Source organism: Podarcis liolepis (assembly GCF_965112155.1).
Source record: "Podarcis liolepis genome assembly, chromosome: 6".
Taxonomy (NCBI): domain Eukaryota; kingdom Metazoa; phylum Chordata; class Lepidosauria; order Squamata; family Lacertidae; genus Podarcis; species Podarcis liolepis.
The window spans coordinates 15068642-15088084 of record NC_139559.1 but is presented as its reverse complement, the minus strand read 5'-3'; the positions used below and the strand labels follow the sequence as shown (position 1 = coordinate 15088084).

The 19443-nt window shown below is 46.6% G+C and overlaps 1 protein-coding gene across 3 annotated transcripts in view; it reads right to left on the bottom strand.

Moving 5' to 3' along the window:
- PMEPA1 (prostate transmembrane protein, androgen induced 1) overlaps positions 1 to 19443 on the bottom strand; it is an 89154-nt gene that overhangs the window by 29164 nt on the left and 40547 nt on the right. The gene's annotated exons all lie outside the window — the stretch shown is intronic.

Here is a 19443-nt window from a genome sequence, read left to right as displayed (position 1 = left end):
GACATAATAATTAATATGAGCCTTGAAAAACACAACAGAGGTGAAAGAGGAAGTGAGAAAGAATATCACTCTTCCAACTTCCTCCTTCAGGTCTATGTACTTTTCACAGGGCTCTAAATATTATTTAGCGTAACTCCAGACCACTGGGATATGTTTTCAACTGGGCTTTCGGCTTTCACACACTGCCAGGTATTTCCACACAACCATTCAAAAGGCATTTCACCATCTAGCAATGCCATGATACCGTTCTGCATGAGGTATGCAGTTTCCCTAACTGGCAACACTGGCTGAGATCCATGCATACATGTGTGTGTTTGTGAAGAACAGGGGGGGGGGAACCCTGGTCTCTCTGGGAACACAGATGCAAACGGCACTTTGCACAGACTTGTAGAGCATCCCATGAGACAAAACAGAAAACCAGGAAGAAACCTGCAGTGTCCTGTTTCCCCCTCCCAATGGTGCACCTTCAGAGGATGTTTCTTTCCAAAAGGTATCTGCAGAATGTAATCCTAAATCAGCATCAGTATGATTCCCCCCCCCTTTTCTGACTGCATTGCTGGAAGCTATCCGGGGTGGGGGTAAGCTTGAATGCTAGAGCTTCTCAGCTAAGCACAAACACCTGTGTTGAATTCCAAAGATTATGCTGGATAGTTAGCAGAGAGGAGAGAAAAGCAGAGGGATAAAAGGATTAAAGGAAGATTCACAAAATATACACGAGTTGCAGGGTGGGAGAGATACAAACTACATGGCAGCAAAAAGCTCGGTCAGGAACATTTGTGAGTCAAGCTGAGTCCAACTTGGTGCCTTCCAGACATTCTGGAGACCACTGATCTAGAGGGCACCAAATTTGGAGAAAACTGCTCTAGGCAAACTTATTTATTTGTTGCATTTATATCCCACCTTTCCTCCCAGGATCTCAAGGTGAGTCACATAGTTCCCCATGCCATCCTCACAACAAAGCTAGGTTAGGCTGAGAGTGAGCGATTGGCCTATGGTCACCCAGTGATTTTCATGACCGAGTGGGAATTTGAACCCTGGTCTGCCATTTCCTAGCCCGGGAACTCTGACCCACTACACCACACTGGCTCTCTTGGGAAAGCGCCCTTCAGTTGTCCATCAATAAACTGCAGCTTCCACCAGCCCTAACCGAGAGCACTAGGTTGGTGAAGGGCAAGAGCGGGTGCCAATTTCACAACCGGAATAAACCATGTAAATTAGTCACATTGGCATCTACCTTCCACGCTGAGCATTGGAACTATGTGGAGACAACATTAGGAAGTTGATCAGTGAATGGTTAATCAGCATAGAATTTTGCAACAGATGATAGAGATATAGAGATATAGAGATATAGAGATATAGAGATATAGAGAGAGAGAGAGATAGATAGATAGATAGATAGATAGATAGATAGATAGATAGATAGATATAGATAGATAACAACAGGGATGAGCTTGGTCTCAGATTTCAGCAGTGCCCTCCTGTGTGAGGCCAAAATTCAGTCGTCGTCCCCCCCCCCCCGCCTCGCCTTCTCTTAGGTTCAATTCACTAGGTCATAGTCACATTGCCCTGTGATGTCCCCTAGGCTCAGCACCCAGTGCAGCAGCAGAACTGGTGGCGCTGCTCTGATAACAACAAAACCTTGAACTCTCGGAGACATTGGTTTTCAAGCTTTTCACGCCCAGGGAACCTTTACTACACCAATTCTAACTCTTCTATATCCACCACTGACTCCACTCAATGCTCACCACAGAACTCTAGCACTGCAAACTGCAGAGGCTCCTGGGCTGAGGAGTTCAGTGGGTTTTGTTGGGTGGGGTTGTTGCTGTTGGCTTTTGTTTTTGTTTTGTATCTTAATTTTAGACCTTGTTTTGACTTAACGTGGAAATTGTTTGGTCTGTTTGTGCCTTTTAAAAATGTTTTATTTGTTGTTTATTGCTACTTTCGTTATGTTGTAGCTATGTGGTCTTTTTCCATGTTGCAAGCTGCCTTGAGCATGGTCTGAACTGTGGAAAGGTGGCATACAAATAAAATTATGTATGTATGTATGTATGTATGTATGTATGTATGTATGTTCTAAGGTGCAGGGTTTTTCTGGGGGGCAGGCTAGGGCCTCTGTTATTCCACTTATACAGAGAACATTGCTTAGAACAGTGTTTCCCAACCACTGTTCCGCGGCACACTAGTGTGCCGCGAGATGTTGCCTGGTGTGCCGCAGGAAAAATTTAAAAATTCGAAAGATTTTTTTTTTTAAAAAAAGTCAAATTTTCGATTGGGGCGCCGTCACTAGATGACCCCTGGGGTTCCCTCCCTCCCTGCGCCTCCCTCCTCCTCCGGGGAGGCCCTTCCTGGCTCTCGGCCAAGGCTTGGCGGCTGCCACTCACTCACTCGCTTGCCCACCCGTCCCTCCATCCCTGCACCCGGCCTCTCCCCCTCCGTCCCCGGCGCGGGGGCTGCCGGGATCCGTAGTCCCCTCGCCCTTGGGCTCCGCGCCCGCGCGGGGTGCGCAAACTACGTTTCCCAGCGTGGCCTGGCGTTTTGTTTGAAGCGCTCTTCTCCCGGCCAAGGAATGAGCGCAGCGGCGGCGGCCGGGCGGGCAGGGGCTCTTCCGCGCAGACCCCGCGCAGCCTGCCTGCGCCCCCGCGGAGATCGGGCGGCAGGATGGAGCCCGGGGATCCCCGCGGAGGCGGAGCGGCGGAGGCGGAGGCTGCCCCCCAGGTAGGGCTGCGTCGGGGGGGGGGTTTATTTTTGCAATGCTGCATCCGCGCCGGAGGGGACGCATCGGACCGCGGGGAGACCCCTTGGCGGGCGTGCAAGGCAATGCATGCGTGCAGGCGTTGCATGGAGTGCAGTGCAATGCAATGGCAACGCGGCGCCCAGCATGCATGCATGCAACTTCCACCGGCGCTCCGGACTTGGCAGGTGAGGGGGGTCCCCAGTGGGCGGCACAGAGAGCCGGGAGGGCGAAGGGGAGCCGGGGGGGAGCAGCGCTGCTCCCCGAGCCGAGCCCGGAGGGAAACTTCGGCGTCGTTGTGCCGGGTGTTGGAAGCGGAGGCTGGTGGGGGCCCCTCACCTGCAAAACCTGGTCGCCTCTCATATATTTCATGCATTGCATTCATCGCCCGCTTTCTCCTCCAAGGAGCTCCCGGGGGCGTGCGTAGTTCTCCCCGTGTTATCCTCGCAACAACAGCCCTGCGAGGTGGGTCAGGCGAGTGGCCCAAGGGAGCACCCAGGGATTGTCCTGGCCAGGTGGGGTGATTTGAACCCTGCTCTCTGCCCGGTCTTCGTCCTCATTTAGCCCCCACATGTGCATGACTGAGGTTTTCCCCCCTCGTCTTGGCTATGGTGTGAGTCTGTGCTGTTAATTAATGGGGTTCTGCCTTCGGAGAAGATGAGCCAGCCCTCAAGGAGGTGATTATGTAATTTGCTAGCAATTCATGTCCCTCCCGGCGTGACGCTGCGCGCTGACATCACGGGGCTGTAATGGTGGTGTGCCTCAAGATTTTTTTCATGAAACAAGTGTGCCTTTGCCCAAAAAAGGTTGGGAAACACTGGCTTAGAACACAGCTAACAGTCACTTGCAACTTCACATTTCAGCGGTTATATAGGTGATTGCATGTTAGCTGTCTTTCAGGAACATTGGTCCACTACTGCCAGTTTTGCCATCAAGAAATCCCTGATGGGCTTCTGCAGAATTTCAGGGTGTCCTCAAACACGGTTCAAAATTTTTTTATCAGAGCAATGAAACCTTGTGCTGTTTCCAAAGATCTCACAGCCTCCACCCACCATAAGAGACGGCTTAGGCTGAAGAAGTTTCTGTGTTGTAACTACCTCTCAAGCAAGCCGGACGAAAAACATTATTGGTCAACCATTTGCAGCAAAGCCTAAAACTAAAAGCCAGGACTTGCTGTGGCCTTATTTTAGATGCATGGTCTTAATCCTAGTGATGATAGGGAAGAAAGTGTCCTTGACTGTGTCGGGGTGTGTGTGTGTGTGTGTGTGTGAAGTTCTGAGATGGTAAAGGTAAAGGGACCCCTGACCATTAGGTCCAGTCGCGGACGATTCTGGGGTTGCAGCGCTCATTTCGCTTTATTGGCTGAGGAAGCCGACGTACAGCTTCCAGGTCATGTGGCCAGCATGACTAACCTGCTTCTGGAGAACCAGAGCAGTGCACGGAAACGCCGTTTACCTTCCCGCCCGAGTGATACCTATTTATCTACTTGCACTTTGATGTGCTTTCGAACTGCTAGCTTGGCAGGAACAGGGACCGAGCAACGGGAGCTTACCCTGTTGTGGGGATTCGAACCGCTGACCTTCTGATCGGCAAGTCCTAGGCTCTGTGGTTTAACCCACAGCGCCACCCGCGTACAAGGGACCATTACCACCAAGAACGCTGGTGCAGGTGGGAGGGCAAGGTTTGTTTGGGTTGTTGTTTAAGCTGGTTGTTGTCATTTTTCATGTTTTCAATGCTCTCTCTCTCCCCCCCCCCCATGCTTTCTGCAAATAGAAAACTAGGAAGTGAACTAGAACCTTTTCCCCCTAACTTTGCTATCTTTCTGTTTTCAGTGAGACACACACAAACACATCCCCAGCTACAATCTGTTTTTTCCAGGGCTTGGAATTAAAGAATTCAGAAATCCACAGTGAGGGCCCTCATAGTTCAAATTGCCTTACAGTGGTACCTCAGGTTACATATGCTTCAGGTTACATACGCTTCAGGTTACAGACTCCGCTAACCCAGAAATAGTGCTTCAGGTTAAGAACTTTGCTTCAGGATGAGAACAGAAATCGGGCTCCGGTGGCGCGGCAGCAGCGGGAGGCCCTATTAGCTAAAGTGAGGCTTCAGATTAAGAACAGTTTCAGGTTAAGAACGGACCTCTGGAACGGATTAAGTACTTAACCTGAGGTACCACTGTATTTTCTTTTTTAGAATGTTGCTTAGCACCCCCCGCACCCCCCCCAAAAAATCAACACCTCTGATATCCTTAGAGCTGCACTTGTAGCGTGACTCACAAAAGAGGACGTGAACACTGGCGAGAACTGTCCCAAATTCTATTTCAATCTCAGTTTTCCACTTGTGTGGCACCGGATCTCGCTCCCTTCTCTGCTGCAACCCCAGGTGTTTCTCTCCTCCCCCCCCTTTTTCTCTTCTTTCTTTGGTGGTGGTGGAACATCAAACAAGCTCTTAAGAGCTTCTGCTAGCAGCGCGGATCATGCGATCCCATCACATGTGCAAAAAGGCAAAAGATGAAGTTTAAAAATGTAATGAGCAGCTTTCTTTATTACATAAACCGAAAGAGGCAGCAGAAATGTAAAGGCCCTTAAAGGACCAGTACAGTGGAGGCACATTCACAACCCGCAGCACCGCGTCTGCGCATGCACGGATCGTGATTCGGTGCTTCTGCGCATGTGCCGAAACCCGGAAGTAACAGTGTGCAACCCGAAATCACGTAACCTGAAGTGCCTGTAACCCAAGATACCACTGTACTGGGAATTAGGAGAAGCAACGTGCCTCAAAATATATTTAAAAGTTAGCTCTGTGCAATTAGGAACCTATAATTGCTTGGCCTCTTCTCCTGTTCTGTCCTACGAACCTTCTCTTCCTTTTCCAAGGCCCTGCTTCATTTTCACTACCTGCCCCACAGTTGACTTGAGGTCAAGTCCCTTAGGTCACAACTCTTGGAAGTCCTTATTTAATGGTAGCACAGCTACATCAATAGGGTGACTTCAAAGTATAGGGTGCTTTGAGGATTATGATGTTCACAGACGGTTCTGCGGTTCTGAAATGTTAAACAGCAGTAGGAAACAGAAAGACACACACACTGCAGGTAAGTGTAACTCCTAAGAGCATTCGAAGATTGAATGAAACAAAATCTATGGAGGCCAGTCTCTTCTGTAATGGTTTTCTTCCATGGAAGAATATCTGTGGCAGAGTCAACCGTTGCAACATCAGAAATCAAATCTATGTGGCTTTTTGTAGGAATGAACGACAGGCAGGGATCCTGTCTCCTAACCTCTGGATCTTGCAGTCAACATCTACTGTATGTCAACTTTAGCCTGCCACATATTTCACCTTTATCCTCAGCTTCAATGCTAAGTAGCACAAAGCAATATCAAAATGGGTCAGATCCAAGGGCGCCCTTTTGCAAGCAGGCGAGAAGTCCTGTATTGGCGAAAGAGCTGTTTTCACATCTCTCACTACGACGTTGCCCAAGAAAAGTAAAATTAAATCCACTAACGTTACTCTGCTCTGTCGAGAACTTGCACGAGTGCTCACACAGCTTGTGGTGCAACCAGACAATGAGAACTATTATAGACACCTTCCATGTGCAGGTGTTTGTGGAACAGCATTGGCGGTAATTTTCCTTCCGCTCGCAGTTCTTTCAGTCCAACCCAAAATATTTTAAGGTGTCTAGAGGAGTAACCTGCTTTGGGGAATCACGCACATAAACACACACAGCCAGACCTTTTCAGCACTGTTAGAAACTCTGGTATATAATCAAATCATCAAATGGCACCTTAAACGCAGCAACCACAATGGAATGTCTATGTGCTATCCTCCCCGCAAGTGGAATTAATTATATTATTATTATTATTATTATTATTAATAATAATATACCACTTTATATTTTAAAGAACAAATCTCAAAATGATTTCCAACACATTAAAACATCAAATAAAACAATCCAGAATAAAACAAATTGAAGCTTCAAGGAAAATATTTCAAATCCTTTCCCAGGTGACATTTTGCTTTCCTGCAAAATGGTTGTGCAAAGTGCCTGGCGCCGGGCTAATTTCTAGCGCTGCTTTTCATGCACCCAGCCATCAAGGTCAGCAGCAGTGGTGCAGGTCAGGAGGTCATCTTACAAATTTAACAAAATAAAAATAGATACCCTTGAGGAAAGTCCAAAAATGCAGACAACTCTGTTGATCCATCATAAGCACAACTCATTCATCCACCAAGCAGCAGCAGTGCATAGCATAACAATCAATTTTATTTGGATCAAATGACTGCAAAAAGGTTCAGTGTTCTGTTTGCAAGGTCTGTGGCTCACCACCTTTTGCATTTCCATAATGTTTACACACTGACACACACGTACATACATCTGGTTGGAACTCTCCACAACAGTGATAAATTTTACTATGACAAAAGGTCAGGCTATGGTATTCGGTTTTGCAAAGACTTCCATTATAAAAACAGGAGTGCTTCGGTTAGGGGCTGGGTGGGGAAGAATGTTCAGTCATTTGTAAATGACAATGGCTGGGGTTTTTTTCCCAGCCCTCCCTTCATGCAAAATTTTCATTGAAGAGAAAGGCAATGCAAAGCCGAAACCAAAGAGAGATTTCAGAAGGCAGAAGCCCAAGGCAAAGATGCCAAGACATGAAGCATTAAGACTGACCTAAAATTCAGGGATTGGTAGGGCTGGGTCAAGGAGAACCTTCAAAAGTTCCTTATACGTAGCCCAGCCCTCTATAACATGGAGACACAGGTGGTGCTGTGGTCTAAACCCCTGAGCTGCTTGGGCTTGCCGATCAGAAGGTTGGCGGTTCGAATCCCTGCAACGGTGGTGTGAGCTCCCGTTGCTCTGTCCCAGCTCTTGCCAACCTAGCAGTTCGAAAGCACGTCAGTGCAAGTAGATAAATAGGTACCACTGCGGCGGGAAGGTAAACGGCATTTCCATGCGCTCTGGTTTCCGTCATGGTGTTCCGTTGCACCAGAAGTGGTGTAGTCATGCTGGCCACATGACCTGGAAAGCTTTCTGTGGACAAATGCCGGCTCCCTCGGCCTGAAAGCAAGATGAGCGCCACAACCCCAATGCCACCTTTGACTGGACTTAACTGTCCAGTGGTCCTTTACCTTTACCACACACACAAAACCATGCACAATTCCATCCACCAGCCATGTATGGTAGCCCACCACAGGCTCAGACACTTCTTCCTGCCTGCCTGGGACATCAGAAAGAGCTAGAACCATAGAATTGTAGAATTGGAAGGGGCAGTGAGGATCATCTAGCCCAGGGGTCGGCAATGTTTTTGTGGCATGGGCCAGTTCACGGTCCTGCAGATGCTGTAGTGGGCCGGAGTGTGTGTGCACAGGCAAGCATGCGCAAACGCTATTTCTGGCGCTCCTTCCGGTGCGGAGGAGGCGCGCACAAATTCCCATTGGCTGCAGGAGCTTCCTGCAGCCAATAGGAAGCCGGACAGCATTGCTGATGGCGGTCCACTCTCTGCTTTGCGCCAGTTTAGCATGGTGCACAGGAGCAGACCAAGTGGGCGGTGGGGGTCCCTGAGTGGGCGGCAGGGGTCCATGGGCCGGTTAAACGACCCCCATGGGCCTCTTCTGGCCCACGGGCCTTAGGTTGGTGACCCCTGATCTAGCCCAACCCCCTGCAATGCAGGAATCTTTCACCCAAGCTGGACTGCCAATCCTTGGGCTGGAGCCTTGCGGTCAGTTTAGTACAGATCCTGCTCTCAGATGTGGCTCCTTTTCAACTAAAGGCAGAACAAGACACAGAAAGTCTGCACTCAAGAAGAGCAAGTCTCCTAGTTACATTTCCTGCAAATATGCCCTACCTGGAAGGCATTGTAGGGGTCAGGGAGGAAGCATCAAGTGACAGTCTTCAGTTTATAGGTGCAAGGAGACTTGCTTGGCTGCCTCCCTGAAGTTCGCTCCTATGTCCAAAGCCAGGTGTTGGCAGGGTTTTTAAAATAAAAAATGGAAACTTTCAAACAGGCTGCTACAGGACATCTGTACATTTTCTTCAAGTGCGCTTTCATATCCCAAGGCATTCAGAAGCCTATAAGAGTGGGAGAAAAAATTCCGAACTGGGCATTTGACATCCTTGATGTCTCGAAGAGAGTGTTACATTTCCTTGAGAAATACTGGTGAATACTCTGCAGAGTGAAGCAATGGAGGTCTGTTCTTGGCCAGGGGGCATGTGGGTTCTAACGGAGCCTGGAGCACTTAATTTACTTTTCACATTACCCAGGATAGTACAGTCGTACCTCGGAAGTCAAATAGAATCCGTTCCAGAAGTCCATTAGACTTCTGAAATGTTCTACTCCCAAAGCGCAGCTTCGGATTGGCTGCAGGAAGTTCCTGCGGCCAATCGGAAGCCCCGTCAGATGTTTGGCTTCCAAAAGAACATTTGAAAACTGGAAAACTCACTTCCAGTTTTCGATCATTCAGGAGCTAGAACATTCGACTCCCAAGGTGTTTGGGAGCCAAGGTATGACTGTACAAGTTTCGCATGACATGTATTTTTTAACTGCCCCAAGAGTTCTTTTTGTATCTGGTTGCCCATTTTGAAAATACAAGCCCTGGGTTGGTGGAGCACATGCCAAATCCCCTTTTGAATGTCGCTCAAGTCACCAGTTCGAGACCCAGTATGTTTGTGCCATCGAGAACTGTTCCAGGTAACTCTATCGCCTAATAGCTCTTCACTCACACAGGGAATACCCCAAGCAGGATCAGAATATTAGGGTGAGGTCAGCTAAGTAGAGGAAACACAGATGTAATTTGCCGACATGTTGCAGTAGAGTAATTTCTTAAAATAAATAAGGAATAACAGCCCCGGCAGAAGCTCTTCAACAGTGCATGGAATCCGTAAGCGAGGCATCAGAATCCATTCTCCAAAGTCAAGGACTTTTTTATTTTTTTGCTTTCAATTAAATAGTAATAAAATAAAATGCCATAAGAGGCTGGTGCTATGCTTTCATGGTTTGCAGAATGCAGTCTTCTTCCCCAGCCCCCAAGCCGCCCGAAACTTATGAGACCACAAAGCGTGCTTCACTCTTCTCTCTCTTTTTAGTTTAGCTATAGGATACTTCTGCTAACTGCCATTTAGGAATTTCATTTCCTGCTTGATCAAGTCCTACTGAAAGAGGCAATTACTAAATTTGTTTCTAGTTATAGAAATAGATGTTTGTTGTTGCCCAACCACATCTGTCTCGCCGGCAAGCTGTCTGCTCTGGGCTCCCCAAATAATAAAGAGAGAGAGAGAGGAAAGCAAACCCCATTCCATGGAGAGCTTGCTACTGCTGCAGAACATCAGAGCTATCCGTTGGGTAGAATTCCCACTTCTTTTCTTTCTTTCTTTTTAACACCTTGTCCCAAGTTTATACGCTTTTATATACATTTTTAAACTGCACTTCTGAAAGCACTTCTCTTTGATGGCTGACGCAGTAACTTTATATTTCATTGCCCAAAAACCCTGCAGAAACCAAGCCACATTTTTGCACTGATCAGCCCCCTTGCCTCCAGCAGGGTGGCTTTTACAAGGTGGGCATTAGGGGTTTGCTTCCATGGGCACCTGTCAAGGCCCATGCCTCAGAAAGGGCCCCACTGCCAATCCCTGGAGCCTTCTGGGCCGGCTCATGTTTCTTGGCCTCACTGTTTCTGCCTCTTCGCCTTCAAAGAAGCAGCAAGAGGACCAAGGAAAAGCATCCGCAACTTGCTCCTCGCTTGGCCTCGCCCTCTGGAAGTGTTGTGGATCGGGGCCAGAGAGAAAGGCAAGGAACAGCACAGTTGTGGTGAGGAATATGAGCAGAGAGTAAAGTAGTTATGGGGAGAAAGAAACTGACAATACTTTACTGATGACAAATTGAACAAGGGCAAGGTATAACTTGGGAAGAATCATATTTACTGGAGGGGGTTGGACTAGGTGACCCTTTCCCAACAGTTATATGATTCTATGAGTCTAAGGCCCAGTTGAGAACAGGGAGACATATTTGACTACACATCCCAAGTTTAACCACCTTCAGAACAACTTTTCTCTCTTGCTCCATCGACTGTCAAGTCTCAACTGTCTTCCTCGTTGACATGCAGACCAAAAAACAGAATTAACCCTGAATTATCTCTGCTGTTGTATATCCAATAAGGATGCACTGAGCCAGGAGACTAGCTTGCCATCACACCCCACCAAGAACCACCTGCTGGCAGCACACCTTACAAGGTGGATAAAAGGTGAGGGAGAAGACCCATGAATGTCCCTCTGAGCATATCCTATGAAGTTGGGGGGGGGAATAATTCAAGGTTAGCTCTGGGAACCTTCAGGCCTGCATTTTCTTGGTCTTTCTGGCGTGGCACAGAGATCACATCATGGCTGCAGATCAAAGACCAAGTTCCCACTGAAGTGGGGAACATGGTGCTAATAGAATTCAATGTTCCTCCATACGAAAACCTCCTTCCATAAAGAAATATAGGTATCAAGAGCAAGTGTTCTGCCTAGGCCCCATCTGCACTGTGCATTTAAAGCAGTATCATACCTCTTTGAAACAGTAATGGCTCCCGCACTGCAAAAAGTCCTGGGAAATGTAGTTTGTTAAAGGGTTCTGAGAGCTGTTAAAGGTAAAGCGACCCCTGACCATTAGGTCCAGTTGTGGTCGACTCTGGGGTTGCGGTGCTCATCTCGCTTTATTGGCCGAGGGAGCCGGCATATATTTTCTGGGTCATGTGGCTATAATGACTAAGCCGCTTCTGGCGAACCAGAGCAGCGCACGAAAACGCAGTTGACCTTCCCACCGAAGCGGTACCTATTTATCTACTTGCACTTTGACGTGCTTTCAAACTGCTAGGTTGGCAGGAGTAGGGACCAAGCAACGGGAACTCACCCCGTTGCGGGGATTCGAACCGCCGACCTTCTGATCAGCAAGTCCTAGGCTCTGTGGTTTAACCCAGTTAGGACACCCTTATTCCTCACACAGATCTACAGATCACAGAGTTAGAATCACATTACGGTAAGCAAAATCTTGCTCGGTATTGATCTACTACACTGACCAGAAGCAACTTCCCAGGATTTTGGACAGGGAATATTCCCAGGCCTACCTGGACACACCAGGATTTGAACCTGGGACCGGCTGCATGCAAGGCAGATGAGCCACAGCCTTTTCCCAAACAGCAGCCATTTTGATGTGGAGAGTGTGTGTGTGTGTGGAAGGGTAGCAGGGACCTTATCCAGCATCAAAATGAAAGAAACGTAATTTTCCACAGCCAAATTGCGAACATGATAAGGAATCTGCCTTATTCCAGGCCACGATATTTGTCCATCTGGGCCAATACTGTCTACTCTGACTGGCAGCGAATCTGCAGGGTTTCGGGCAGAAGTACCGTATTTTTTGCACCACAACACTCACTTTTTTCCTCCTAGAAAGTAAGGGGAAATGTTTGTGCGTGTTATGGAGGGAATGCCTACGGGTGGCATGCCTACGGATTTTCCTCCTCTAAAAACTATGTGCGTGTTATGGTCGGGTGCGTGTTATAGAGTGAAAAATACGGTACTTCATTTCACTTGCTACCTGGTTTCCTTTCTTTCTTTTTATACTGGAGGTGCCAGGGATCAAATAATCAGAACTGGGAGAGGACCAAGTCTTTCTGAAGAAGTTAAGGTGAAATCAAACCACCTTGGGTGCTTTCCGGCTGCAACAGAAAGGCAAGAACACAAATGTTGTTGCTTTTTAAAAAAGAGTCCTGTAAGGTAAAGCGTCGTCCCACACTCAACCCCAAATATTTCTCTTTGAAGCAGAAATATTATACCAAAATTCAGTTGTCAATATTTGTGTTGCATCGAACGCCTGTTAAGGCAGAAACGGGGCACTTCTTTTACACGCACGCCCATGAATTTGGCTTTCTTGTTGCTCCTATTTCCATGGCCTCGGAGTCCTCTTTCACCATAAACCAGAAGGCGGATGGATGGGTTGGGGTGAGGGGGCGGAGGCAAATATTTATGGCTTTTCAGCAAGGTCAACACCAACAATAGCTCTCCCTCCCCAGTCGCGCACAAGGAGGGAAAGGAAAGAAAGCCCCTCTTTTATGGCAGACTAAGAAAGCTAGACCCATCCCCTCTCTTCACCCCATCAGCCTTCACAAATGTAACCTTAGCTTTGCTGCTAACAAGCTTCCAGGATATCTTAATATTCTCTCTCTCTCTTTTAAGATGACTATGGTATGAATTAACTCCCCCTTCTCCTTTCCCTTCTAAACCTCTTAATTTCATGCATTCAGTCGTGGCAGAGGAAAAGCACAACATTCATGACCTGTGCAATTTTGTCCTGAACAGGGATGGCATAAGGGTGATACCCCCCCTTTTTTTTGGAGGTGGAGAATTGGGCATAGCACAGCCTGTCCCTCCCCCCCCCTTCTTAAACAATAAAGTAGCAGCTATGGCAACAGAGCTAATTAATGCAGCTCATTTGCATAACTAAAACCCTCCCAAGCCCATTCACAGTTCCTTGTTGTCTCCATTCTTAAAACCTGGTCGGAGGAGTTGTATTCTTCTTACCAGCCACACAAAAATGAAAGCAAAGGAGGAGAGAGAAGGGGTTTTACAAAGAAGTGGCTATGTTTGAATATAAACACAGCTTTAGAAATGTGATCTGCTTAAGTAACTCCAAATGAGAGCCCTTTTTCCAAGCTCTATATCCCCTCCAAAAAGCTTGGGGGTGGGGGAGAAAAAAGACCCTCATGACACCAGGAAAACACAGCGAGGGGGGGGCACCCAAAATACAACTGAAACAGTCAATTGGTGCACAGTACTAATAATACGATTGCTCGGGAGGGAATACAGGGATAAAATCCATTCTTGAAAGAACAACCAAGGAGTGGGTTAAAAGAGAATGGGCGAAAAGGGTTCGGACTATATCATATAACCAGAAGGAGGGGATACGTCTTTTCACTGCAAACACGTATCTGGATGATGTCTAGACAGTCATAAAAAGGGCAATTAAAGGGAGGCAGGCTGCAGTGCGCTAATGTCTCCTTCTGAGAAATGGAACAATTTTATAAACACACGGGATTGGCTTTTCATCCCTTCCACCTTTAAAATAAGCAAAAGAGGGCAGGCAGAGTTTGCCAGATAAGAAGTGGGGAGGAGAGAAAAATCACTGCAATCCCTTCGTAGATGAAGCCAGTCAAAATCACCTAACCCTTGTCTAGTTGTCTACTGCACCCTCCCTCTGCCTGCACCTTAACACACACACACACACACACACACAATCAAATATTCCGCCTGCGTCCCGTCTAGACTGTGATAACAAAGGGCATTTCAGCCCCACAAGATGCGCTGACAGAGAGAGTGGCCATTTAAAGAGGCAGCATTGCCTTTCTCTGATGACTACCATTTGTCAGGTGGCCTTCACAAGAAAATAAGGCATTCTGGGGTCCTGAGGCCACCTTCCTTTCTAAAGTCCATGGTTCACGGTGCAAAAAAAGATACCTGAAACAGCCCTGTGCTTTCAAAAACAACAAATATTCTAAATTGTATATTCTAAAAATAATAATTTGTTGTTGATTATTATTATTATTATTATTATTATTATTATTATTATTATTATTCTGCTCCCACAGTGAAGACAGGACTGCTTGCAATTCATTACAGAAAATAAAAAAGATGCTGTAAAAATTTTTAAAACTCGCAAATGTGGTCTCCTTAATTTACGATTTGATATTATATCGTTTGTGGTTATGTACTGTACTCTGTAGGGTTGCCACTCCTTAGCTTTTAGCACTGAATTGCTCCTATGTCCCTTCCCATGACCTTTGCTCCCTCCAGAATCCTGGGTAGCTGGGATTGCGAAATGATGGGTTTGGGGTGGGGTGGGGGCCTCTGACCTGCTCTTGTAACTTTAACAGCAGCTTGATATGCAGAAATCTGGAGCCTCTGCAGGCCCCTCCTGCTCCAGTAGAGAGAGTGCGTATCATCAGCAACTGCCAATGTCTACAGCAGCATTTACAGAGCACAGCAGCAGGGCCTGTTAAACAAGTTGGCAGTCCTATCAACTACCCTCAAGGTCTCCTAACTTAAATGGTTTCTTAAATGAATTAAACTGCTCAGGACATCTACATGATGCCATCTCTCACATCCCCACCAGAAATAATGTGCAGTTACTTGTTAACGCCTTTCCCCAGCGGTCAAGGAAGCCATCTCTGTGACCAAAGTCATTCTGCAACTGTGCGGTCCTGTGTATGTCTACCCCGTCGTTAGTTTCGTGACACTCATGGACAAGTAAATAAAGAATTGTGGACAATGTAAAGTTTCATTTATACTGATAGCCTTACATTAACGCTTATTAATGTGGTTTTTTTAATTAAAAAAATAGCAGCATGAATGTTGCGCATGATGAGCGCTGCAGCACAGCTACATTTTCACTTATCTGCACTTCCAGGAGGGTATGGCAATTGCCCAGAACTGTTGCGAATCAAGTACTGTGCAAAATTCTGCAAAAGCAAAGGATTCTGTTCATATAACAGATGGACCACATGGCAGCGATTCATGGATAAACCCAATAAATTAAAACATTGGCGTCCTGCAGCGAGAGAAGTGATCGGCATCATATAAATGCGTCTTCCGAAAGATAGTGCAAGTGAGCCCATCCACATGCTTTAGAGAAAGACCTAGTTCAGACAGAATATCTCAGCCATATAAACCATGCTTTACAGAACCAAGAGCAAGTGCTCTCTGCCTGCATGCTCCCTCTTATCGTGCACCATAATGCAAAATGTCCAGGGTTTGCCAAACCACAGTTTCCCATTATGTCCGAATTAAAGCAACAACAACAGTGGTTTGATCTTTGACTGCAAATCAGGATTTGTGGGAGGAGAAAGGATGTGAGAGCATGTGCGCACGACATGCTCATTCTGAGTTTACAGGACCAAGTTCAGTGTATTTTAAATGGGTCAGAAATAGCTCTCTCTTGACACCCTAACCTTACCCCGTTTGCTAGCTGATTAAGGAAGAGAAATATACTTTAATCCAATTCTATTATTTGATATATGATCCTAGATTGGGAATGATTAATGTGCCTAGTTTACCTTCGTGAATTACATATTGCAGGCTACTGTGCAACGTTCAGATTCTTAATAGTAATGGGGGGAAAACACACACACACAAAAAACCCAATTGTGTTGTATGCACAGATCTAGTGGCAAACCAGGCCGCTTCCTGTGCTGTTTGTGTTGTGTGTTTTCTGTGCTGTTTGCACTGTGTGTTTTCCAGCATGAATCCCTGCCCGTTTTGCATGGCGCAGTGTTGTCAGAGCACTTCAATGATGTCATGCCAAGTGTGCCCAAGACTCATACCGAGATGACTCAACATAAAAAAGTAGCAGGCTGGAGGCGCAACAGATGACATTGCTCAGCACTAGCGACTCGCGCAGCTTCGAACCTTTCCCCTTCTATTTGCTCAGCAATTAAAACACACACACAAAGAGTTAAGCGGTGCCTCAGCTCTCTTAGAAACACCATGTTGCCTTCCAAGCTGCCTACTTAAAAAGCAGCCAACTTTCTAAATGGTAGGCAGCTAACTGATCTTAGCAACTACACCAGCTTTATAAACAAAAGGGCAAATTGTGGGTGATGCAAAAAAAAAAAAACTCTTGAAAAGCTGGGCCAGTACAGGAAACATCCTTCCTCCTGCTAGGGTTAATGAGCTGTGGAAGACTTAAAATATCTTGAACCACACACAAAATCTGGCTTAACAAGATTTAGGCTTATCGTGCTTAAAAGAGACAGCAAAGGGTCCTTGGTTTTGGGGAGCGGGAATGAGCTTTTGAGGGGTAAAGTCTCCGTGATCAATTTCATGGCATGTTCACCCGGGATCTGCTCTCGGCATCCCTAGGCAATTGGTTTAGGAGCTGCCGTTTAAGTCCCCGCAATGCTCTGGGGGCAAATGTAGCTAATGTGGTGGTCCTCAGATTTCTTGAGTCTACAGCGCTCATCTTCCCTGGCAATGTTGCCTGAGGTTGATGGGAGCTGTAGCCCGGCACCATGTGACTACCCTTCTTGGGGCACTGTGGGAAATTTACATGCGGCTGTATATTGATATTCTGCAATACAGCCTTTGCTCTGTTGTGTCAGAGCAATGGAGCTACAGTAGCAGAGGTGAGCAAACCTGATGAAAGTCTGTGGTTCAGCGGCAGAGCATCTTGATCTGTATGCAGAAGGTCTTGGGTTCAATCCCCAGCTGGGAAGGACCCCTGCCTGAAACGCAGGATGGCTGCGGCCAGTCATTACCAACAAATGCTGACCTAGAAGGACCATATAATAAGCCAGATTCCCTATGTCTCTTATGCTGAAGAGCTCCAGCCATCATTCAGCCTGATGATATACCTGATAGTTGAGAATGGAAGAGCATGCTCCAAACTCTCTCTGTATTTTATACATGTGGATTTCCACAAGTGGCAGTTGACCTGACAAGTCTAAGTGTTACTGCTATTTTCTCTCTTCACCACCATTTCTGCTTCTCTCTCTGGACTGGGTCTTTTCTTCATTTTTTTGATAGGTTTAGTCTCTTAATGTGTTGGGTTGGGTTTTTTCTTTTCTTTTTAAGGCTATGAAGAACAAGGGACTTGGGGGCAGGGAAGAGAAAGAGAATTGGTGAAAAAGAAGTGTAGCTAGAATATTGGGGCCAAGACAGCGGGCCACAAAATGCCCATGTGGTTGCCAAAACCGTGTCTTCCCAAGGACTCACGGCCACTTTTGACCATTAGCTCTTGCTGTGAACAAGAGTTGTCTTCAGGAAAGGCTAGTCAAAGCAAAACAACTACAGTGGTGCCTCGCAAGACGAAAAGAATTCCTTCCGCGAGTCTTTTCGTCTTGCGAAGCACAGTCCGTCGCAACTGTGCCTCTTCAAGCGGCTTTTTTAAAAAAAGCGCAAGACGTTTTCGTCTTGCGAAGCAAGCCCATAGGGAAATTCATCTAGCGAAGCAACGCAAAAACGGAAAACCCTTTCGTCTAGCGAGTTTTTCGTCTTGCGAGGCACCACTGTATTCAGAATGAGTATGACTTAGACATCTTGTATCTCACCAAACCCAACTGTCCCCATTCCTTGTATTGTGGGCTGTCAAGATATTTAAAAATTTAATTTCCTTCCATCCATCCATCCATCCATCCATCCCAGGCAGGCAGCAGACACAGTAGTCTACCAAGCCTCTTAGGGGGCTGCTATACCACAACAAGAAAATATTCACAAAACACATATCAATGTGCAAAGCACACTTAAGAAATAGCCGTTGGACATAAATGCTTAGGGCGTTAGGCTGAGGCTGCAGCCTGGTTCACATGTCGTGCTAAGCCTATGGCCTATTCCCATGGCCATGCCAAGAGGAAAGAAACCAGAGTGTTGGCTTAGCATTACCTGTGAAACAGCTTGTGGTTTATTTCTTACCGAACAAGCCAAGAGCAAAACACCAAGACCACCCAATGAGTCCATGGCACAATCATCCACATCTAGTCCCAGTTGTACATGCTAGACCACTCAATCCTGTGCATGTTTTCTCAGGTTTAAGTCTCATTGGTAAGTGTAGCTCTGCACACTTGAACACCATTGGAATTGAGCACCATTGGAATTACTTCCAAGTAGACATGCATAACATTGCACTACTCCTCTTATTTCTGAGATGGAAAAGTGGGATCAGTAACTTCCAACCCTCTAGCCTTAAACTGCATCATGCAACTGTTGTTACGAGTGATGTGGGAGGCCTGAAAGTTTGTCTCTGAAATTCCAAATTGGGCTTGCTACTGTTTATCAGCATTTATTGGGCTGTATGAGCATCAATAATTCCTCTCTTTTTCTTCCCCACCTCCCTTGTTCCTTAATTATTATATTAATAAGACTGCTCCCAACTTCACTGCTCATTCCACAATAGCCCAAGGGCTACAACTGTTCATTAGACAGAATTTCTCTTTTAATTGCACTGACACAGAGGCGTAGGTTATCTGAAAGAAATTACTAAAAGGAGCCATGAAGGATAGAACCAGATTCTTTTCTTTCCCTGCCCTTTGGAAGGGTTTTCATTATCGCACTGCCCGACTTAAAAAAACCCACTTTTACGTTCTACAAACAGCAAGTCCTGAAGTCCATACATGGGACTTTCCTTAACATATGTAGCCAGTGTAAATCCCAGTGAACCCTTCCTCATAAAAAGAGGCAGAAGGGCTTTATGGCACCACTGTAAGAACCTAAGAACCATCTGCACTGAATCAGATCAAAGGTCCATGGAATCTGTCATTCTGTCCCCAGCAGTGGCCAACCACTGGCCCCAGGATGGGCAAAACAAGATGGAGGGTGTCAGCTGGTGTTGCTTGCCCAAAAAAGCATCTGGTAATAAAAGAGGCGGGGAATTTGCAGGTGTCATTGGTAGGCTCCAGCTCCCATCACTCACAGCCAGCATGGCCAATGGGCAGGAATGAACAGAGATGTAGTCTAGCAACATCTGAAATGGAGTTCACATCCAAAGAGCCATCGCTATAGCCATTTGGGGCCCGAGCATTTATTTACAAGGCCAGCTTGAAAGGTGCAAACTCTAAAACCGATACTTCCAAGCGAGCATGCTTAGGCTTGCAGACTTACTCCTTGTGACAGCCTGGTGGATGAAGCAATGGAGTCAGCATGGACCTCGATAACAAGAGGAACAGATGGCCTCATAACAACAATTGCAAAGTTGGAGCAT